Source organism: Urocitellus parryii, chromosome 5, assembly GCF_045843805.1.
Source record: "Urocitellus parryii isolate mUroPar1 chromosome 5, mUroPar1.hap1, whole genome shotgun sequence".
Taxonomy (NCBI): Eukaryota; Metazoa; Chordata; class Mammalia; order Rodentia; family Sciuridae; genus Urocitellus; species Urocitellus parryii.
In genome coordinates, this window is record NC_135535.1 from 102,253,972 (window position 1) to 102,279,503 (window position 25,532).

The following is a 25,532-nucleotide window of genomic DNA, read 5'->3' on the forward strand; positions in this document are numbered from 1 at the left end:
TGTATATATAAATAGTTCAAAATGAACACTACTATTATGCAGAAGTTAATGAACTGATAAAAATGTAAAATTAAATAATAAATGTTAGTGAGGATGTGTGGATAAGGAAACACTCATACATTCTTGGTGGAAAGGGCAAATTAGTATAACTTCTTTGAAAAGCTGTATGAAGATTCCTTAAAAGAGTAGGAATGCAGCTACCATATGACCCTGCTATTCCATTTGTTGCTATGCATCAAAAGAGCTGAAATAAGCATAAAACAGTGATGCCGGTATATCAGTGCTTATAATATCTTAGTTTATAGTGACCAGGTTATGGAACCAGCCTATGTGTCTCTCTATAAATGAATGGATTAAAAACTATACATATATGTACACACACACACACACACACACACACACACAATACCCAAACACATATATAGAGATCTATTCTGTCATAAAGATAAAATTAAATTATATCATTTGCTGGTAAATTATGGAATGGAGAAAATCATGCTAAGTGAAATAAGACTCATTATGATAAATGTTAAAACTTTTCTCTCATATGCAGAAGCTACATAGAAGTAAGGAATAAAAAGAGAGATATTATGAAAATAGAAGCAATAACAGTGGATTAGAAGGGGGTTGAAGGGAGGCATGAGGAGGAGAAATGGGGGTACTCTGAAATGAAATTCTCCATATCTTTCTCTCCGTGTGCTTGAATATAACATAAAGAATTCTACTTTTTTGTATGAATGTAATGTTGTCACTACAGAAACAATAAATACATAGAAGGCAGACCTGTTGATTAATAGAAGGTAAATCAGGGGAAGGAGGAGGGAAAGGAGAAGCACTAGATATTCAAATGGAGCAAATTATGCTATTTGTACTTATGAATATTTCAAAATTAATGGCACTATTATGAATAATTATAATGCACTAATAAAAAGATGAAAATGGTCTCCAAATTACTTTTCAAAGGCTTAAAGACCACCATGCTTGTTGTTCAAACAGAGGTCTTGGTTTGCTGTGTGAAAATCGGAACAAAGCCACAAAATCTCTGCAGCTCATACAGACATGTCTCCATCCCATGGGCAGTGTGTGCAGACAAAGGACATGATATGTATCTCCTTTCAGAAGAAATAAAACAGATTCAATAATCAGAAAAAGGGAAGAGATGACATCATCTTGGTTTACAAGGTTACTTAGATAGGAAAACTGGTCATTGATATGCCCAAATTTATTTTTATCATGATAATAATGCAAGACCATTGGAGAGATAGCTATCCACTTACCTGTCTGAGAACCCCTGGCACCACCTTCATCTTCTGTGAAAAAGTTCTTATCTTTCATTCCAAAGGAAGAAGGAACTTCAGGAACAGGTACCTCTTCAACTTCATCACAACCACTGCTTGTGGCAACTGCATGCTGTCCTTGAGGTTCTGAAAACAGGGAAGAAGGAGGAAGAGCAAGATATTTGTTAGTCTAGGTGATGTCTTCAGTCTCTTCTAATGCAGAGATTCTAATAGCTGAGAAATATAGGTACCATATTTCAAGGCTGTCCCAAAGGCATACATTTGATCTCCATATTCTTAGATCATGTAAATCATCGAAATATTTCAATGTATAAAGTTCAATAATATTTTACTAAAAAGCTATGCCAAAAAAATTCAATAAAAAATATGCTATAAGTTTGAGGCACTTGTTTCAGGCATATGGTGGAGGGTTGAAAAAAATATGTATATATCAATGACTGAGAGTGATTTCATCAAGATTAAGGAGAACCCAGGCTGTTCATATGGCCTCTGAGGCAATGGAGACACAGTGCTTTCCAGGAAAGAAGACTGGCTCTCTCTCTCCTCCACAGATAGGCTATTCTACCAATTTGAATCACAGGAGGCATGGTTTTCAACCTCCTCTAGTGCTCTGCTGAGATTCGTCTTAACAGAGCACTCCTGGACATGCCTCATCCTTGGAACTCTCCACTTTTACCACTGAGGAAGGTGCAGGATGCTCTCCTTTCTTATGTTCTTTGTAGAGAAGCTCTCCCAGTGATTGATAAGTACAGGCACCAGAAACTCCTTGTGTTCTAGGAATTATGAATGTCTTTTTTTTTGTCTTAGTATTCACATAAACCACAGAATAGTTTATATATCCTTGTATTTCAGGTCAAATCCATATGTTCTCTTTCACCTTGGAATTTGTGAGATGATAAGGTTCAAATGTTCTTTTTCAATTTATGGCCTTGGATTTTATAATATGTTTGAGGTATGTCTGTGACCATAGGGAAGTATCTACGGAAACCAACAGATTAGAATCTCATCTTTCCCTTTCTGAGATGACAGATTTGGGTGGAGAGAAAAGGTAGTTGTGAACCTGAAGGAAGAGACCCTTCCCATCTTAATCACAGAAAATTCTTTTCAGATGATAACCTCCTCCTCACCCCCACCATCCAAGGAAAGACTTGTCTTTACTACCTGGGACAGATTCAGGGTCTCCATTCTCCTCATTGTCCCCTATATAATAGGGTAGCTTAGTTGCTGAGCCATCGTCAAACATGGTTCCTAGTAGGGAGAAAACATCAGAGACAAACACAGGAGGAGGTCAATGTCATGGTTCAGAAGAAATTTTGAAGCTTCATACTTGTAGAGAGAGGCCTTAGAACTCCTGCCTTAGAAGGAAGCTGATAATTTTCTTAGTGGTCAAGGAATATTCCTAAAAGATCTTGTTCTAAATGCTTGGTCCTCAGGTTGGAGGTATTGGAAAATGTAGAACCTTTAAGGTGTGAGAACTAGTGGGAGGAATTAAGTTGTTGAGTGCATGCTCTTGAAAGGATTATAGGATGCCAATCTCTTCCTCTCTCTCTTAATTTTCTGGTCATCGTGAGATGAAAATCTTTGCTCCACCACATACTCCCAGCATGATATGGTGCCTTGCACAGGCCTAAAGCAACCAAGCCATATTATCATGGAGTAAAACATCTGAAAGTTGGAAGCAAAATAAAACTTTCTTCTTTATAATTTGATTGTCTCAGGCAATTTATTTCAGTAATAGAGAGCTACCAAATTTGCCGTATGAATGTTGTGTTAGTCATGTGGACTTTGCTTACTGATAATTCCCACACTGATGGTGAACTCGTGCAAATAAAGGAGGCTATGGACACACCTTGGATGTTCAGCAGGCTCTCCTTCTCTGGGTTTATTGGGTAATCGATCTCCTGGTACAGGACCTCATCAACAGTGTCTTCGAAAGTGGATAAGGCTATGGAAAGCAGATTGAGTTCAGACATTAGTCTTGGAAATGTTTCCCCTAGACAAAATCTTCTCCAATGCACACTCTTGGAGACACTCTTCTAGGCTTCCAGGGTCCTTTTCTTTAGCCTTGTGATCTACTGGAATAGAACTAGATTACCATGCCACTCCTGGATCTTATAATCAGTTCCCACTAGCACTGTACACATGGGAAGCCATCATATTTGAGGGCTCCACATTTTAACCCAGAATGAATTCATGTCTTTTAAGTCTCCACGTCCATGGTAGATAAGGCAGTTGTTCATATAATTGGAAGAAGACTAAAATGCATAGTTTAAAAAAAACACAGTTGGTCCAATATTATCCCTGCATACTTTCATGTTACAGCATTCCCTAGCCCCACCTTGGCGCTGTGCTCTCCTTCTGAGCAGCTTAGTTCCCAGGATGATGAGAACCAAAAATAGAAGGGCTCCCAGGATCATGCAGAGGATCCCAGGTAAGGAGAAGATGCCAGGGACAGGAGCTGAGGCTGAACTGGTGCCTGAAGTAGAAAAAGAGCCATGAGTCTTTAGAGAGGACCTTAAGCTCAGGAGAACCCAATTATCCTGGTCATCACTTGAGTCCTCAGGACCATGAAGTCCCTAGCTCAGTCATCATAGATCTGCCTGAATCCCAGGATTACCACCCTAGATCCTGCTCTGGGATGTGTCAAATATCTTCTGAGTCTGATTTTAAGAGATTTCTATAAAGTAAATGTGGATATGGCTTTGGAGCTCTCTGACTGCTACAACTTAACACAAATAATAGCTTCTTCTAACACCTGATCATCAGGCCTACTGTAATATGACCAGAGTTGTGTATACGGAAAATCTTAATTTTCAGTGCACAGAACACTGAAAATCTGCCTATCTCCTACATTACCTGGGTCACAGCAAAAGAACCACTTACTTCTCCAGGTGGGGCGAGTTGTTGTTCTTTCACCTGGGGAGAAGAGAAAGAAAATGGAATTATTGTACTGTGTGGGTCTGGGAATGTTGCTCAATCCCAACCACCACCACTGACATGGTTGTCTCTAAGATGCCAGGAGATTGGGTACAGCCTTCCAGAGCCAGGGCTCAGGGCAGCAGGGCAGCCTGGGAAGCCCTTTGGATGCAAACACACTCCTTCAACCCTAGGCCCCTCACCTGGTCCTGCCACTCACCTGAGCACCTCACACCAGCGTCCTCCTCATGCTTGCAGTCACTCTGTCCCCAGGGTGCTGCAGCACAGACCCACAGGGAGGGCTCCCTGCCCCTGCACTGCACCTCATCCAGCCAGATGCTTCCATTTCCAGGGCCAAATGCAGCCTTCTCTGGGGCATCCAGGGCAGAGCCACAGCCCAGCTGCTGACACACCACCTCAGCCTCTGCCAGGCTCCAGGAGTCATCGCACACAGTGCCCCAGGCGCCTTCATGTCAAACCTCCACTCGCCCTGAGCACTCACTGTCTCCTCCCCTGAGTCGGAGCTTCTCTTTGTCTGAAAAGGCAGCAGCACCTCCGTTTATTGCCCTGGCAATAGGAAAGGAGCCCCTGGAAGCCATGGGGAAGGTGGGAGGGGATGAGGTACCTGTGCAAGGCGCAGTGGCTGGACAGCTCTTGGGTCTGTTTCCTGCAGGAGCAGACAGTGGGGAAGCACAGGTTCAGGGGCAACTGAGGTGATCCTGCCCCAAGACAAGGCTCTCTAAGGTCCTGGGCTCAGTTTGGGTGACAGGTGGAGATAAGGTGCTTCAGAAGTAGTCTAACAGGATGGGTTACTGAGACATCCCCTAGAGCATATCCCTATCAGCAGCTGAAATTATTTTTCAGTTTACTTGTTCTTACTGTGCCCAGTACATGAAAAAATACTAACAGGATCATGAACGTGTTCATGTGTGTACATTAAAATACACATAGACATGCATAACCCAGAAAAAACTCCACTAGAAAGGTGACCTTGCTTCATTCCCTCTGTTCCTACAAACAGGATGGCACCTGGCATGTTGAATGCATTCATTAGAAGTATGTACAGGTGACTTTCCATGAATGTTATGAAAGTGGCTTGATAAATATTTACTGATTGAATAAATAGATGAGTAAAATCTGCTGGAAAATATTTTTTTTAATTTTTGCTAATCAAAAAGGTAATAAATTAAATGTAAGTTAATATTGATATTTTGTGGTAATAAATAATAGACATTTAAAACATAAATACTACATAATCCAAAAAGTGATTTGTACTCAATATCCCTCATATTGTTAATGAAAATTTATAAACATATTGAAAGTATTCATTCAACTTAATTGAAAGTATTCTTTTAAATAAATTAAATGTATTTTACATAAATAAAACAAGTAGAATTTAGAATAAAATTAATAAGTACACAAGAGTTAGCTGGTAAGATAGAAACATTTGCATAAAAATATAATACACTAAAGATAATTAATACAATTAAAGGACATAGATGTGTCATAGAGCCAAGTAAAGCAAAACAAATAGTACATGAAGATGAAAAAAACAATACAGAGAAAACATACATGGCACTTGTCCTAACACCTTCATGGGTATGCATTATCCCCATTATTCTGTCAATCTCCTACCCTATGCAGAGAACATCTCTAGAAACGATTACAGGACCTCTCTTTGGTGAATGCTCGATTTCAGGATTGGATGTCTCACTATTTCAATATACAGAGTCTATTGTAGGGAAAAACATTATAAATACATATTCTTATAATTTATTATCCCTCAGCCTCTACAAGGAAAAGAAAAAATAAGGTGTGGAAAAGTAGGAAAGGGAAAAGAGTAAGCAATTGCTTTTGAAACATTTACCATTATTTATCATTGCATTCTCCCTGGATTTCAGGCAGTTCCTAGCAGAGGTTTGTGGGCTTTGTTCCTTTTTTGATTTTTGAAGTTCTGTATGTTTTTTTTAATTTAGTTGAACGGTCAAGTTATAAAAAAAATGCTGGTGTTTTCTATCAAGATATGAAATGCCAATTAAAAACAATTGCTCCTACAAAGTATGAAAATATTTTTTAAATAGATGTCATGTGATCTTACTACCATTGGCAGTCACCTTATAGTAACAAACCTACTAATATGCAGTGTTACATGTGTAAGGATATATATTACAATATTGTTTGTAGAAGGGAAAAATATAAAAGAATTATAAATTAATAGCAAAATTTTATGCATACTGGAATACTAGTCACTTAAGAATGAAACATTATGGAGTTATTTAACAAAAGTGTGAGTTCTACTGGAGGAATATGCATAATAATTCTTAAGGAAAGCTGATGTAACAATAGTAAGTATGATATAATCCCAATATTGTAAAACCAAATAAAAAGATATCATAAGATAAATGCTTTTATCACTATATAAGTTTGGATAAGATTCCATGAAAATGGAGGATTTAGAAAAATAGTAATTACAAGTCCATTAATCCTATTCACATCAGGGGATTATGAATAGACAAGGGTTATGCAATGTCACTAATGTACCTTTTATCTTTTTATATGTCTTTGTTGATTTAAATGAGTAATTAAGGTTTCAGTAATTCAGTATAATAAAAAAGATATTGTTTAACTCTATAGCAAAAACAAACTAGAGAGAAGAACATAAATCTCCTAGTGTTAAGCATGTGGCTGATTCTGTGGAAAAAGAAAAAAAAAGATGGGACAGCTTAAGAGGAGGTGAGATGGCCATGTCTTCATACCTCCAGTGCTCTTTGCCCAGACAGACAGCATTACTCATTCCCTGGGGGTCCTCAAATATAGAGGTTCATTAGTGTTACTTAAACTTAGAGTGAACCCAAACCCAACAAGTAGAAATCTGTACCTGAGAGTCACAGCCCTGACCTCTGGAGTGGCTCACACTCTCCTCCCTCTTCCATGGAAAGTCCTTCAAAGTCCAAGAACAATAAGCTGACTACATCTTCCTTGGCATTTCTGATAATTAGACTAATTACAGACTCCTGAGACATGGTTCCCAGTTGTTTCTGCATTTGGGAGCCACAAAGAAATGTGCCAGTGTCACTTCTAAAGGCAGCTCACCTGTGACACAGCACACATTAATCAAGTTGGTAATCAAATGAGTATATTCCTGGCATTAAATAGACAATATGTTATACAAGTCAAAGACCACTGAAGACTGTTGGAAGAGTCCAAGCTGCAAATGATCTTTCCTGAACTAAGAAGAGAGTGGGAAAGTTGGAGAAGAAAGATTTAAGACGTATTTGCTGGTAGAGGCATAGAACTTGCTATTACATTGGAATTGGAGAGAGAGTAAAATAAAGACATTAAGACATGAATGTAGACTGAGAATAAGTAACTGGGTAATAACATTGGCATTAACTGGGAAGGGAATAAAACGGAGAAAAAGTTAGAGGCAGGGCTTAAAGGGGTGGAATAAAACACTCTATTTTGAAAACTAAATTTGAGCTGCCCATTATATTTGCAAGCGAGAGTATCCATTAGCAATGAAATGAATTTAAGGGCAGAGATCAGGAATGGAGGTTCATATTGGGAGCTGTGGGTGGAATAATATCATCTAGGGCCATGGACCCCAATGAGAAAAGGGATGGGAAAGAGCTAAGGAAGAATACAGAGTCTAAAATTTAGATATTGAAGAAAAAAGTTGCAAGACTCTAAAGCAGAATAATAATCAATAAATTAGAAAATAAAAAAAATAAGATAGACAGCTGAGAGTTCCAATTTCCAGTGAAGTTTGAGGGAAGATCATCATTTATGTGTATGATGCAGTTTAAATAGAAATGAGGGAGAGATCAGGAAATTTGTAAAATGTCATGTTAGAGAGTGGGCAAGAGCACATGAGAGAGAAGCACAGTACAATATGGGGCCAGTGTGGATGATCCATCAGAGATTGGGTCACAAATTCAAAGAGACTAGCAGGGTAATTTCACATTTTAACAAGATACAGTACTTGTCCATGATTCAGCAGTCCTTGCCTAGTCCAGTGCAGGCAGTGGACAGTTAGGTAGTTGTCTCAACCATTCTTCTCATTGACAGATAAAGAAGAGAGCAGGGAATTGAGTGTACTTGAAGGGGGAGCATTATATTGCAGCATCATGTTGTCTAATCAGGGTAAGAAGAACATCTGCAATCATGAGGAGAGTGGAAAAATGAAAACCTGATAAGGGAAAACACTTGGAATCTGCATGAGGATGAAATATCTGGAAAAGGAGCATCATGATAGTCCCATAAGCAGAAGAAGCAACAGTCAGAGAAGGAACAATACAAAAAAGATCTCAAGCTGGACAGTTAGTGATGGACAATAGTGTGGCCATACAGGGAGATGGGATGTAAGTGGAGCTTTTAAGGGAGAACGTCAGAAATAAAGAGGCCAGGGTGTTATCTCAGTTGTATTCAAGGATTCTGGCAGCACCAGGAACAGAAGACAGAGGAGCCTGGTGAGCCTGGTACTGCAGCTTTCCTGGATGAGAGGGTGTGACCAGGTTGGAGAGTGACACCAATTGAAGTGGTAGCTGGTGCCATCTGATGGGCAAATTTCAAGTAGATGGACATGGAGAGAAAAGAAAAGAAATTGTGGAAAATGACAAAGGAAAACAGGAATATTTTTATTCTAAGATTTGGCCCAGAAATACCCTTTTGAAAGAGAAGAGCAGACCCTCAAATGATATCATTATTTTCAGAGGACAGCCAGGTTTTTATAAAAATATAAAACTGAAGCACAAATTATAGGTCTTATGAAATTGGAAGACAATAGCCTCCAATTTCCAACAAACCCCATAGAATGTTTTTTGGGAGGCAGACGAAGTGGTTCATTTGCAATAGCATATGGATAAAGACTCAGAGGAGGTAATATCAAACAAGACCACAAGACTGTGAGGAGATGAATTCAAGAAGAAAATAAGGGGTGACTAGGACCCTCACCTCACAGTAATTCCCCATAATGTGGCAGAGGAAAAGATTAACAAATAGCTTTTCAGCAAAATTGGTATGAGGACCATGCCTTGGAAAGGATCTGAACTCTTCTTATCCATCCAGTTAATCAGGCATCACTCTCCCCAGCTTCTTCCTACTCTGCTCATGATGGGATTTTATCAGTCCCTCAAGGTCACCAGACTTTTCATACTTCAGCATTTACACTGAACAAAAGCTCTTACTTTCTTCATTTGACATCTACTTCCTTCATTGGTCTCAACCTAAATATGATTTCTCTTTTCCTCAAATTACGCATTTCCATAGCACCTTCCACTTCTTCATGACACACATTTATGGCTGGTGTGTATCGTCATGCTAGAGGGTAAACTTCATGAGGACACAGAGAGTATCTTATTCTTGTCTTTCCTCCTCATGCCTCATATTAAGTTTCTGGAGGTAATTCAACAATCTGAGCTTATTGTTTGTCTGACTGATGTTGATAGATTTCAGAGTAAAAGACCATGATCTCAAAGATAACCCACTAGTACTGATTACCCCCAAGTTGTCCCTCACTCTCTTGAGTGTATGGGGTGAATGAAGTGCTTACTCCTAATGTTAATTTCCACATCTGGATTAAATGATCACCATAATACCTATGAACAGATTGCTGAGTGGTTTAACTTGCATTACATGTGAAAAAAAAAAAAACAAAAACCTAAAACTATGACAGGACATAGCAAGTGATTTATATAAGTGAGGTCAAATTTCTCACTCTATTATGGAAATGCAGAGTAATTATCATAGCCTAAGACTGCACTAGCCATCTACTTAGACATTTTTTAGAGGGTAAGTTCATGCTTCTACATGCTCAATTTAATATCCATGGCATTTTTCACATAAATGTAATAACAGGTTTACTTAATTCTGTCATCGAAACAAGATTGTAAATTGAGGCTAAAATTCTCTATTCAAATTTGTGCCTCATAGACTTATTTGAACTCATTCTTCTGGTTTGAAAGTATGAAATTTCTCTAGCAACTTACAGAGTGAGGACACAGGAATAGGGAATAAATCACCTGAACATGTGATATACGCTTCCTCCTTTGCAGAGCAAGATCTCTGTTTCCAGGGGTCAGAAGGACACTGCCAGAGAGAGGTGTCCATTTTCCTACACTGGATTCCATCCACCCAACGAGGTCTGGAACCTTCTCTGAGAGCAAGAGAAGAGTTGAGACTCCCAGTGTCCCCACAGCCAAGCTGTCTGCAGATCACAGACAAGGTCACAGCTTCCATGGGGCTGTGGCAGACACTGCCCCAGGTGTTGTTGTAGAAAACCTCCAGCCACCCAGCACACTCCTGGTCCTCGCTCACCAACCTGAGGGCCAGGAACTCTGAAACCAAGAGGAGGAAAATAGGACACAGTGAGTATTTAACACTTAGTGCTATCCCTAGTTATTGAGTGCTCATTGCTAACTTTTCTGATGAAATGCCCACCACGTGGAAAGATGAAACTTTTATCCTTTTACCTGTTTTGATAACTTGTATGTCTCTTTTTATTTCTATGACAGTGGTGTAGTGGAAAATGGTCAGGAAAACTGAAGTGGGGCTCTTGAAGGGAGGGAGGAAAAGCTACTTGACTAAATATGACAGACCTTGGGAAAGGGGGTATGGACAGTGAGGTGGCAGAATAGTGAAGTCCCAGATATGTCAGTTCCTGATCCTGGAGCTTGTGAATAGATTATCTTGTGAGGTAAAGAGTGCCTGCAAACAAGATCAATATGAGGATTTTTTAATGATGAAATTATTTTATATTATCCTGGATTAACCATATGAGCTCAATCTAACCACATACTTAGATCTGTATTCTTACAAGCAGATAATGGTTTCTGACCCTGGTCAAAAAGAGATGTAAAGATGAAAAATAGTCAGAAGTATAAAAGGTGGTTGACTTGAATAAGAAGGGGAAATACAGGTAACTTTTAGGTGCTGGAAAAGGTAAGGAAATGAGTCTTCCCAGAGCCTCAGCTGAATGTAGCTCACTGACACCTTGTTTATATCTCAGGTGAACTGGGGTCAGACTTAAACTCATGTTGTCTTAAGCCATTAACTCTGGCAATTTATTATAACAGCAATAGGAAACTAATACAGTGGGTCTCAGGATGTTGCACACACAGTAACTGAAGCATGAGGTCTACAGTCAAATGGACACTGAAGAGAATGAATGTCAGGAGGCATGGATGAGAATGAAGGAGCAGAAGCTCAGCTGCTGCAGCAGAAAATGAAAGCACCTTATCTTTTCTGCTAGAGGGACAGGCACTGTGGGGTAAGCATCCTCCCCATCCACACTGAGACCAATTTCCCCTCCTCTGCCCTAAAGCTCAGATACCATCCTGCACAACCTCCTCACTTTCTCCCACCTATACCCAGTGTGAACCACAGACCTGAGCAGATGACCCCAGCGTCTTCCTTATGCCTGCAGTTGTGCTGCCCCCAGCCCTGGGAAGGGCACTGCCACACATGAGTCTCCTCTCCTGTACAATTCAGCTCATCCAGCCAGATGGGCCCTGGTCCCTCTCCAAAGTGAGCAGAGATGGTGGCCTCCAGGGCCACTCCACAGCCCAGCTGTCTGCACACCACATGGGCATCACTCAGGTCCCAGCTGTCATCACAGATGGAGCCCCAGGAGCCCTGCTGCAGGATCTCCACTCTCCCTGCACAGTGACTGCCCCCGTCCACCAGGCGGAGCTGCCTTCTTTCTGTGGAGAGACAGGATCATGTCAGTGGGCATTTACACAGGGAATGGAAAGGCTCAGGTGCTGACGGCATTGCTCACCTGAGCAGTTGAGAGTGTGCCCTTTTGTGTCTACAGAGCCTGCTGGGTCAGACCAGGAGTTATTGCACTGGGGCAGCAGCTGGATCTGGCTACCTACACCTGGGAGTAGAGAGGATGAAACTGAATTAAGGTACATAATAATCTAGTGATGGCATCTGACAGCTATAGGACAAAATCAGTAATTTCATCTTCAGAACTGTTCTCCTATGTTTTGAACAATCAATAAAAAAAATGGATGTAAAAAAAAAAGAACTGTTCTCCTAATGGAGATTTCTGTTTCTGACTATGACACTTTTGTGCTTTATGTCAAGCACTCAGAGTGACTTTAGAAAAGTGGAATATGTTAGTTCCTCTTGAGAGCAGTGCAGAGCTCCAGGGACAGCTAGCCTTTAGGAGTCCAGTAAAGAGAATAGTAAAAATTGGGATCATCTATTTTTTCCTGTGGGCATTTGCTCATTTAAAGTTAGAAGCTGAGACTGAAAATCTAAGCATGTTTGACAGACTGATTTGGTCATACACAAATATAATTTAGGTTGGACCAAAAAGGAGGAATCATGTTAAACAATCAGGAAACTTGTATCATATTTTGTCAACTGAAAGAATTTTTGTCACAGGGATGGTGCCGAGTTTCTTAAAACTTCAATTGTTTTTGTGTAACGTGATCTACCTTAAATAAAGTACCCAGAAGAGGCAAAATAAAATCCTCTCTGAAGGTTCTGTATAGTTTCTCAAAACAATGTTGATCCAAAATACCACAAGAAATAGAATTTAATAGAGAACAAAGAGGAAAAATAAGAAAAAAATGGGAAAGATTTTCATATATTAGTATTGGTGTTTCCTTATAGAAAATTTATATAATCATGATTAAATACTCTATTAAATGGCATGATGTGCATCTTGGCAGAGAAATGATCACAAAAATCTAATAAAAAATTGAGAGTTAAAAAGTAAAGAGCTAAAAATAAGAACCCAAAGATGAGTCAACAACATTAGATTATCACAGAATAGAAATTGCAAAGTTCAAAACCATAGAAAAAATATAGAATAAAGCAAAGAAAGATAAGGATAGAAACTATAAACAGGGATTTGAGAGACATGGTGAGAGAACCTAACATTCCTATGTAATCTATAAGTCTTAGGTAATTAAGGCCACTATGATAGTGTTAAAAATATAACTTAGAAAATACACAAAGTCAGATATTCAATACACATATAGCTTTAAAAAATATCCACAAAATCTGTGATGCTCTATTTATTGACTTGTGGAATCCATTCCTCCTTACCTTTAATCTGGCCTGACCATGGTGGGTTGTGGTGAATAGAATGTTGCAATAGAATGTGGTGAAGCCAACATAGCTTAACTTAGGAACCTAGCTTAGAAAGTCATGCCTCCTTTTCTTTAGGATTTTTGATTTATGGCATATCCACTGTATAGAGATTATCATGTGGGAGAGAACATTTGCAGGTGGTTCTGTCAACAGCCCCAATTGAACTTCAAGCTACCAGCCATGTGAATGAACTATCCTGGATTTCCAAATGGGTCAAGCATTCAAATGATCTCAGTTCCACATGGCATTCAAGTGTAACCTTATGACAGATCCCAAGAGGAAACTGCCAAGAGCCCTTCCCAAATTTATGAGTCAGGGAATGATGAGAAAAATGAAATGTATTTTTCATTTCTGTTTCTCATTATTTCTCTTTCTTGCTTGCTTTCATTCTTTCAAATGCCTAACATACAGAATAAGGATAGAATTTTTAAGGCTTCTAGAAATAAATGTCAGTTTACATTTACAGGAAAACCAATTTGAATCTCATCTAATTTCTCACTCCAGACACTCAAATCTCAGAGGTCTTGGAATAATATATATCAAACCTTCAAAGAAAATGGATGTCAGCCTAGAATACAATACTCAGCAAAACTAATCTTCATATTTGAAAATAAAATCAAAACATTCTATGATAAACAAAATATAAAATAATTTACAAGTAGAAAGCCTGCACTCAGAACACATTAAGCAAAATATTCCAGGAAGAAGAAATAAAAAATATAAGTGAAAACCAGCAAAGGGTGAAACCACACTAAAGGAATAGTCAGTCAAAGGATAAACTAAATTAAATTAAAAACCAGAAATAAAACAAAATGATTGGGAATACAAATCATATCTCAATAATATCTTTGAACATAAATAGCCAGAACTCATCAATCAAAAGACATAGACTGGCATGTCAGATTAAAATAACACAACCCAACAATATAACCTCTCCAAGAGGCTCACCTCATAGGCAAAGATATTTTCAGATTAAAAGAGAAAAGACAGGAAAAACTATATCACTCACATCGATCTTGTAAACTAGCAGGGATTTCTGTTCTCATATAAAATAAAGTGAACTTCAAGCAAAAGCTTGAAGACACAAAGAAGGACATTTCATACTGCTTAAGGGAATGATACATATGCAAGACATAGCAATTGTAAATATTTATGCCCCAAACAATGGAGCATCTATGTACATGAAACAAATTCTTCTCAATTTCAAGAAAGAAATTGATCACAATACAATAATACTAGGTGAGTATAACATATCTCTGTCAATACTGGATAAATCCTCCAAACAAAAAACTAAAGAAACTATAGAACTAAATATTACAATCAAAAATTTAGACTTTAAATACATATATAGAGTATTTCACACCTCAATGTTCAAAGACACTTTCTTCTCAGCAGCACATGAATCTTTCTCTAAAATAGACCATTTCTAATGCCACAAAAAAACTCTTAGAAAATACAAAAAAATAGAGATAATGCCTTGCATTCTATTAAATCATAATAAAATAAAATTAGAAATCAATGATAAAATAAAAAATAGAAGCTACTCTAACACCAGGAGATTAAATAATACACTACTGAATGACCAATTGATAGCAGAAGAAATCAGGGATGAAACAAAAAAAATACATAGGGGAAATTAAAATAGTGTCACAACATATCAAAATCTCTGGGACACTATAAAGGCAGTGTTAAGAGGAAAGTTCATTGCATTGAGCTCATTCAATAAAAGAATACAAAGTCAACAAATAAATAATCTAACATTACATCTCAAAGCCCTAGCAAAAGAAGAGCAAATCAACACCAAATACAATAGAAGACAGGAAAAAATTAAAATTAGAGCTGAAATCAATAAAATGGAAACAAAATAAATAATTCAAAAAGTTGACAAAAAAATTTGGTTCTTTAAAAAAATCAATAAAATTGATAAATCCTTAGCCACTAAGGCAAAGAGAGAGAAAGCAGAAATTACTAAAAGTTTGTGATGTAAAATGAAATATCTCTGAAATACAGATGATAATCAGAAACTATTTGAAATTTTATACTTAATTTTTTTTAAATAGAGTCTTGAAGACATTGACAAATTTCTAGAGACATATGAACCTAACCAAACTGAATCAGGAGGACATGAACAGATCAATTTCAAGCACTGAAATAGAAGTCACCATGAAAAGCCTACCAACCAAGAAAAGCTCAGGATCAGATCGATTCTCAGCCAAATTCTACAAGACCTTGAAAGAAAATGTATATCAGTCAAGAATACAATCCATACCAATAGACCTCAAATTATGATCAAATACAATCCATACCAATAGACCTTTTCAATGAAATGGAAAAAGAAACCCTTCCAAACTCATTCTATGAAGCTAATATTACCCTGATACCAAAACAAGACAAAGACACATCAAGGAAAGAAAACTTCAGACCAATACCTCTGATAAACCTAGATACAAAAATTCTCATTAAAATTCTGAGAAATCTCATACAAAAATATTAAAAATAGTGCACCATGATCAAACGGGGTTCATCCCAGGGATGCAAGTTTCATTCAACATACAGAAATTAAAAAACATAATTCAACACATTGATAGACTTAAAGACAAAAATTATATGATCATCTCAACAAATGCAGAAAAATCACTTAACAAAATACAGCATGGTTTCATGTTCAAAACACTAGACAAATTAGGGATAGTAGGAACATACCCCAACATTGTAAAAGTTATATGTGTTAAATCCAAAACCAACATTATTCTAAATGGGGAAAAACAGAAAGCATTCCCTCAAAGAACTGGAACAAGACAAGAATGCACTCTTTCACCACTGATCTTCAACATTGTCCTTAAAATTCTAGCCAGGGCAATAAGACAAAATAAAGAAATTAAATGGATACAAATAGGAAAGGAAGAACTCAAACAATCCCTATTTGCTGAAGACATGACCCATATTTAGAAAACCCCAAAAAATCCCACCAGAAAACTTTTAGAACTAATAAATGAATTAAGCAAATTAAGCTGAAAATAAAATTAACACACGCAGATCAATTGCTTTCCTATACATCAGTGGTGAATCCACTGAAAGAAATTAGAAAAAATACCCCATTCAAATGGCCTAAAAAATTAAAATATTTGGGAATCAATCTAACAAATACAGATGAAATACCTCTACAATGAAAACTACAGAACATTAAAGAAAAAAAATGAAGAAAACCTTAGAAGATGTAAAGATCTCCCATGTTCATGGGGAGCAGAATTAACATTGAACAAAATGGCCATACTCTCAATTGCTCTATACAGACTTAATGCAATTACCATTAAAATTCCAATGACATTCTTCATTTAAATATAAAAACCTGTCATGAAATTCATTTGGAAAAATAAGAGACCCAGAATAGCCAAAGCAATCCTTAGCAATAAAAATAAAGCTGAAGCCATCAAAATACCAGACCTTATAGAGCAGCATGGTGTTGGCACCAAAAAGACAGGTAGACCAATGGAACAGATTGAAGACACAGAGATAAACCCACATAAATACTGTTATCTCATACTAGACAAAGGTGCCAAAAATACACATTGGAGAAAAGATAGCCTCTTAAAAAATGGTGCTGGGAAAACTGGAAATTCATATGCAGCAAAATATAGTTGTGCCCAAATCTCTCACCCTGCACAAAACTCAACTCAAAGTGGATGAAGGATTTAGGCTTGAGAACAGAGACTCTGTGCCTAACAGAAGTAAATGTAGTTCCAAATCTCCACCACGTCAGTTTCTAAACTGACTTCCTTTAACAAGACTCCTAAATGCAAGAAGTAAAATCAAGAAATCACAAATAGGATGGATTCAAACTTAAAAGCTTCTTTACAGCAAAGGAAACAATCAAGAATATGCAGAGAGAGCCGACAGATTAGTAGAAAATCAATGTCACCTGCATTAATCTCCAGAGTATATAAACATCTCAGAAATTTAACACCACCCCAAATAACCCAATAGATAAGTGGGCTAAGGTACTGAACAGACACTTCACAGAAGAATAAATACAATTGTTCAGTACACAAGAAAATTATCAACATTTCTAGTAGTTAGAGTCAGGCAAATTAAAACTGCACGGAGATCTCGTTTCTTCAGTTGGAATGGCAATTATCAAGAATACAAGTAACTATAAATATTGGCAAGGATATGGGAGGGAAAGGTACAATCACAACATATGAGTGGGACTGCAAATTGGTGCAACCATTATGCAAAGTGGTATAGAGATTCATCAGGAAACTTGTAATGGAACGACCATTTAACTTAGTTATCCCATTACTCACCATACACCTGAAGGACTAAAAATCAGTATGCTACAGCTACACAGTTTATAGCAGCTCAATTCACAATAGCTAAGCTATGGAAGCAACCTAGATGTCCTTCAGCAGATAAATGGCTAAAAATTATGGCATATGTACACATTGGAATATTACTCAGCCATAAAGAAGAATAAAATTATGGCATCTGCCAGTAAACGATAGAACTGGTGACTATTGTGCCAAGTGAAACACGCCAATCTCACAAAACCAAAGGACAAATATTTTCTCTGATATGCAGATACTAATTCACAATAAGGTATGTGGGTGCTAGGAAAGAATAGAGTTACTTGGGATTATACAGAGGGAAGTGAAGAGAAGGGAAGTTGTATAAGAGTAGGAAGGATAGTAGAGTGAATCAGACATTATCACCATATGTGCAATTATGAATATATGATTGTTGGAACTCTACATCATGTATAACCTGAGGAATGAGAATTTATATTCCAGATATGTATAATATATCAAAATACATTCTACTATCACGTATAGCTAGTAAGAACATATAAAAATAATAATGATAAATGTTTGAAGCAAATGTGGTAGCAAAAGTTTAAGACTTGAGAAAATGTTGCAGATGGTATTTGTGTGTTCTTTATCTTATTCTGTTTATCTGTCTGCTCAGCTATATAGGGAATAATAAACCTGTAGACTTTATCAATCAAAAAAAAAAATCCTCTGAATAACCCATGACAGGGTCTGAAAGATAAATGATCATTGAGAAGAATCATATTTCACCAAGGCATGTCTCATATTTCTATTCTGCTCTCCATGCTGTCTGCTCTTAGAGACATGTCACTCAATGAGAAAACTGAGTACCAATCAGCGCTGACCTCTCTTACCTGAGCAGACCACAGAGGCTGTGTTTCCATGGGCACAGGCAGGAACACCCAGCGCAGTCACAGGGCAATTCCACAGGAAGGACTCAGACCCTGAGCAGTGAAATCTGTCTCTCCAGGTCTCATCTTCTCCTTCCATAAAGTATGCTCCCTTTGGGGTGGAGATGGCGACTCCACAGCCCAGCTGACGGCAAACAACATTGGCATTGGCCATATTCCAGTGGGAGGCACAGAGTGTTCTCCAGCCTCCAGAGGTCTTCATTTCCACTTGACCCTCACACTGAGAGCTGCCATTTTTCATGAGCCTGACTTCTGTGTACTCTGGCAGGAGAAGACAGGATTTTAGTAACATCTCACATTTGTTACCACATCAGAGTGTGCAGAAAGGTTAAAGTTCTGCTGTGAGTCTCACCTGAGCAGACAACTTGCACAGCCCCTCCGTGGGGGCAGCTGCCTGCAGGACAGGGCACTCTGGGGCAGAACCAGAGCTCAGACTCCCATCCCTTACACTGGAACTCTTCATCCCAGACCTGTTCACTGGCCTCTCTGAGGGGCAGGTCCAAGAGAAAAGATGCTGCCTTGCCACACCCCAGCTCTGCACAGATGACCTGGGCAGTGGGTAGTGTGAAATTCCCATAAGGTACTGGAGTCCATCCTCCTCCAGAATTCACTTCCACTCATCCAGAGCAAGGTGCACCTCCTCTATCCAACCGCACAAATCCTGTGGAAGAACATAACCAGTACAATTAGTATCTAGGGTTGGAATTGGGAGATATATGTCTCAGGAAAGCTGTAAAATCTTTTCTTTTCCCAGGAATGAATTCAATGGTGTCAGAATGGAGATTGCATGAGCAAGTGTCTGAAGACAACTTTAGGAGGAGGAATTTGTAAGGTCAGTTCTAAATGGCTGACTCCAGAAGTTATATACACAATATACATATTGTGTATTTATATATATTGTGTATATAATATGGACATATTATTCTATGTATTACAATATATTTAACTATGTGTCTGTGTCAGTCTACCTCCTTTTTAATAAGCCCTATATCTATTCCCTGAATTTGAACTCAGTGTACAAAAAGACTAGAATTAATTTTTTACTATTTTAGCCTCAGAAATTTCCAGTTCACAGGTAGTAATTCCAACTAAGTTAAAACTTGTTAAAGAATGAAAAAATTCGAAATGTAACCAAAAATGACAATTTACATTAATTTCTCATTTAGATATGAGAAAAGAGCCAACAAAATAGTGTGATACAGAGATGAAAAGTATATGATGACTAAGATAATCTGGGTTCTTTACACCATTCTTCCCATTAAAGAAGACAGAAAGAGAATTTAGAAGTAGGATCATCTGGGTGAGGTGGCATAGGCCTATAATCCCAGTAGGTAGGGAAACTAAGGCCAGAGGATCTTGAGTTCAAAGCAGCCATAGCAATGGCAAGGTGCTAAATAACTCATTGATCAGTCTGCTACCTTCTAAATAAAAAACAAAAAACATGTTGGGGATGTTGCTCAGTTATTGAGGGCCCTTGAGTTCAATCCCTAGTACCCACCCCAAAAAGAAGTAGGACCAGAAGTTGTGAAGAGATTTGAGCATGCATATTTGCCTTTTTGTTTTGTTTCAAGAGATCATTCTGTTACTAATATGTAGAGTTGGAAGAAGCCATTAGACATCTATTGAAGTTTATCAGGAAGTGATTTTGAGTATCGGTTCAGATCTTTGGGGTGGCATCTAACTACAGATTTGCAATTGTAATGTAATAGTAGGTTGGTATCCTGAAGAAGGAAATCCTTTCTCTGGAAAATAACATGTTCAGTAATTTTTCTATTCAAAGTAAGTCATTAAAATGGAATTTACTGAGTATGGATAAAAAATGCCTCTGATCGGGAAAGGATAAAAATGCAGCAGAGAGGTCTTCAAAGGAGACACAATCTGAACTTTCTCCCTAGTCCTGATATTGAAAAGAGGTATATAAAGAGAGGTATATAAAGGTATATAAAGAGGTATATATTGAGAGTCTGCTTCTCTGTTTTGTTATTCACAACACTAGCATGTTTTTAGAATCTGTCATGTTCCAGATGTATTTTTAGGTGCTGGGTATATATATTTAAAGAAAATAATGTCATTATCTTTGCAGAGCTTTTCATCCAGTAGGGAGAAACCCAGTTTTAAGCCATTTGAAGTTTGTGAACCATTGGGTGAAAAAAGAAAGAAAAATTGCATCTGCAGAAATCTATTGATTCATATGATTTTTTCTCACTGGAGTAAATTAAAAATTACAGTCATACATATCTTTGTCCTATCTTTAGCTCCATAGACACATTGATCCCCTGGGCATGTTTCAAGTTTCTTATGAAAGTATCATCCAAGGGACCTTTTCGTTTTCTATTCTGACTTTGTCTAATACCTCAACCTTGAGTCACTCTTGAAAATCATTTTTCTCCTTTTGTACAGGAGGGGTATACTGAATTCACACAATGTACACAGATTGCCCTTTCAACACCAGGGTCTTAAATGCTGCTGAAATAATCCTTACGTGCTCTTTATCAACCTTTGAAGGTAATCCCCCACATACTGTAAGCTTCCTCTGTCTTCTTTGGAAAATTCTATTTGTCTTCCTGTCTCATTTTTATAAAATTTATTTGATAATATACTCTTCTTGTATCATTATTTCCATTAGATATAAACAATATATTTTCCCTATATCTAATCATATTTATATTTTCCTTCACTTTTATCTAAGTAAATTTAAACTAACTGGTATCTACTGACATAATGTACATATAAATTTCATTAATTCATGTGCTGATGTATGTATATATGCATTTCTTTGTCTCTTCAAATCTTTTCATTTCTTTTTTTGAAAGCTTCCAAAACACTTTCTTTTAGCTCTGTGAAATGTAGTTCCTTATTGTTTTTTGTAGCCACCCTCCTGTGCCACAGTGCACCAGAACTTTTTGCTCCTATTTAAGAAAAACCCATTAGTCATCAATCAGTCTGTTGCTTTTCATTCCCATTCCCTACACTCTCTAGTCTATGGTAACCACATGTCTACTCTCAACCTCTATGAGGTCAACTCTTTTATATTTGACATACAGTGAGATTATAATATACTTGTCTTTCTTTGCCTGACTTATTTTACTTAACCTAATTATCTCCTGACCCATGCGTATTATGTCAAATGAAAATGTTTAATTTATTTTATGGCTAAATAGTATTCCATTGTATTTCATTTCTTTATCCATTGATCAGCTGACGGGCATTATTTCCATTTGTTAGCTACAATATATAGTGCTGCCATAAACATGAGAGTACAGATGTCTCTTTAACATACAGATTTCACTTCTTTGGACATACGCTCAGCATTGGAATTGCTGTATCATACGGTAATTTAGGGCAGAAGGATGTCTGATAATGTCTTTGTACCTCCTTCATGTCTAAAGGATATATTTGATGGATTCAGTATTCTTGATTGGCAGGTTTTTCTTAATTTCTATGAAAATCTCATGGCACTCACTTCTGACCTATATGTTTACTGTTAAGAACACTGCCATCAGGTGAATTGGGACATGTGATTTCATAGTTTTTTCTCTTGATGCCTGAGAGTCTTTATCTTTCATCTTTGAGATCTGTACCCTAAGATATAGAGATAAGAACCCCAGGCTTCCAGTCACAATCGCCCAAATAATGTTTCACCTTCACAAAGAGACTTAACTCTCTCCATGTTGTGCTGCCAGGGGTTGAGGAAGAATGAGGTGGGAAGTCCTGTGGCCACCAACCCTACAGTGTTATATCACACACTGAGGCCACAGCTTGCCAAAGCAACACAGAAGTGGGGAGGGACCGAGGCACTCAGTGCTATGAGCTGCCTATTGCTGAGGTGGACTCAAGGCTCTAGACTCCTGCAGCCAGCCACAGGTGCTTCAGGCTCTTCTTGAGTTTGTTCCACCAGCACACAGGTCTTGCTCAGTTACCTTTGTTCTACATTTGAGGCCTCTAATTCCTACTGAATATGATCATAGTTGGTCTGGCACTGAACTCTAAGACAAAGTCCTGTGCCAGCACTGTTATCTGATTCTTGCTTTCCCCTCTTCTACTAGAGGTTGGAGAAGTGGTGGTGGAGACAGTTTTGCTGCCCAACACAACAGAGTTCCAGAGTCTCAGTGTGAGGTTACTGGCATGGGGACAGGGTTGTTGGGCTCTGTTGGTACCCAGGTTTCACTGTGGCAGGCCTATTCCTGGGATTCAAGTCTAATATTTGGGATTAATTCCCTTTCCATTCTCCAAAAAGTATGCATTTCTCTTCATATTGGGCTCCCTGAGGTTGGAGAAAGGGTAAGTATTATCTTCCTTCCTCTTTCAATGTGCCTTTTTTTAAATCTATGTGAAAGCATGCACCCACCTGCTTTGTTGTCTCTTTTGTGTGTGAATTACAGTTTATGTGGTGTTTTGTGTGTCAGTTTTGTGTGTGAATTACAGTTAATGTGGTGTTTTTGTGGGAGATCACTGAACAATCATCCTGATCTGAGTCCTAAATTATATAACATCTTATACAATAAATATGCATTAATATTTTGTTTCATCCAACACTAATCTGCCAGCACAAGGCTAAATTCAGCTCCCACATATGAGTTTATACAGATGTTGCTTTAAGAAAGAAATGTAGAGACAATCTATGTAGTAATGATGGAAGGAAAACCCGTGACTCAGAGCATTTAACTCAAAGTTCTCTGGCCCTGCCTGCCAATGAGTTGATAATTATGATGTCTGAATATGCAAAAGAGAATTGCAATTTGGTGGTAATTCTTAAATTACCCTTCGATGTGTTTAGTCCCATCCCTGGGCCCAGACACCTACTAACCCAATGAAAAATTAACTCTGGCTATACATACATGAACACTCAATTTAATTGAAAAAAGCAAGCCCCATTCTTGTCTGTCTTTTGAAAAGTAGTTATGTGTGTTAATTTACAGGTAAATCTATAAATAGTAAATTATAGAAACAGATTATGAAGATGATTTTAATTAAAATAATTCTACAAAACCATAAACCTATTTTTTCAAGTATGACTGCAGAGAAGGGAAAGAACGATATTTGAGATTCAAAAGAAATAATTAAATCCCATTACCCACTGCTATTTTGAACACTCAGGGTCCAAGGGGAACTCTTAGTCCTCTGTGGCTCATCTGTCTCTTATTTCCCTAGACTCAAATACACACTGTTTGTCCTTTTCATTCCCTTAGACAGTGGAGAATGTGCAGACCATACCTGAGCAGATGACACCTGCATCCCACTTGTGTGTGCAGTAGTGATGTCCCCAGCCTAGAGAAGGACACTCCCACACTTGGTCCTCCTCTCCTGTGCACTTCAGTTCGTCCAGCCAGATGGGCCCCGATCCCTCCCCAAATTGTGCATAGTACATGGCATCGAGGGCCACTCCACAGCCCATTTGTCTGCACACACCACGTGGGCATCATTCAGGTCCCAGCGGTAGTCACAGACAGTGCCCCAGGAATGCTGATGAAGGATCTCCACTCTGCCTGCACAGCGACTGCCACCATTTACCAGGCGGACCTGTGGAGTCTCTGAGGAGAAAGAATCATGTCAATGGTTGTATTTACAAAGAAAAGGAGAAGGGTATTCTTGTCCTCTCATACTCCCTCCCCCAACCAATCAGTTGGCAGAATTCACTTTCAGATTGCAGAGCTTGCTGTGTAAGATATGGAATTATTTATAGCAGGGCACCAGCTAAGTTTCAATTCCTACCAAATAAGTAGGAGAATTAATTGTGTAAAAAACAAAAAAATGAGATTAAACACAACACAATCTAGTTAGATGTCTCAGTAGACGTTGTGAGGTAGTTGCTATCTGAGATAAACTTACTATTTGCAGAGATTTTCACGGGATCTGGTAACACAATTCTAGAAATGTCAGGTTTCCTACCTTGAGTAGTTAAAAGCGTCTTTTTCTAAATGAATTCTAAAAGTCAATAGGCCAGCATATGATTGGTTCTTATAGAGCACACACACACACTTGAGTGCCAATGGCCTGAGATGTGGGAGCACCAGAGCACAGGGGATAGAGTATGGAACTGGGATGAGATCATCAGAAACCTCAGGTGACAGCCATGAATCCAGGAGAAATCATAATCATATGGTCATTAAGACTGGAAAATGAATGGACCATGGTTTACCTAAAAATATTTCAATAATGATTCTAGGCTTCAGAGTTCAGATTAGATATGTAATATCAAAATTTGACTCACTTTAGGTAGACTGAGCAAGTTCCTCAAAAAGAGAATTTCAGATATCAACATTGCTCAACTTCACTAGGTATCATAGAATGTTACTCTTTTTCCAAATTCTTCTTTCATGAGTTGTTAGTATTCAAAAATAGGAGGTAAATAGCAGAAAATAGGTAACTTTGTTGTGACTGTGAGTTAAAAACATTAAGGACCAAATGTATAATTGTTCTTTGAGAAGAGAAATAGAGGAACTATAAAGAACTATTTATCAAACTCAGTTTGATAAACAACAGGGAGAAGCAGAAAGGCAGCCCAGAGAAATGTACAAAGTAATTTACAACTTCATCTCCAGCTGCCTGGTGAGGGAGGCAACCTGTAAGCATAAGGTAAGCTGGACAGTGCAGACAACCCAGATGGTGTCAGCAGAGCAGCAGTCTTAGCTGTGGGAGAAACACATGGTTCTTACAAGATTTAGATCAAATTTGGGGCGTTGTTCTGAGAGGGAATACTCTTGTACAGCAAGCAAGCTTTAGAAAAAAAATCCATCACATTGCTTAGCAAGTTCTCAGAGTGATATAACCAAGAGCTGTCTTTTTTTTTTAATGTTGGTTGTTCAAAACATTACATAGTTCTTGATATATCATATTTCACATTTTGATTCAAGCGGGTTATGAACTCCCATTTTACCCCGTATACAGCTTGCAGAATCACATCAGTTACACTTCATTGCTTTACATATTAATAAACTCATGTCTGTTGTATTCTGCTGCCTTTCCTATCCTCTACT

At 38.0% G+C, this 25,532-nt stretch overlaps 1 pseudogene; it reads right to left on the reverse strand.

The window, feature by feature from the left end:
* The window catches only part of LOC113201524 (antigen WC1.1-like), a 212,533-nt pseudogene that overhangs the window by 4,774 nt on the left and 182,227 nt on the right, over positions 1-25,532 (reverse strand).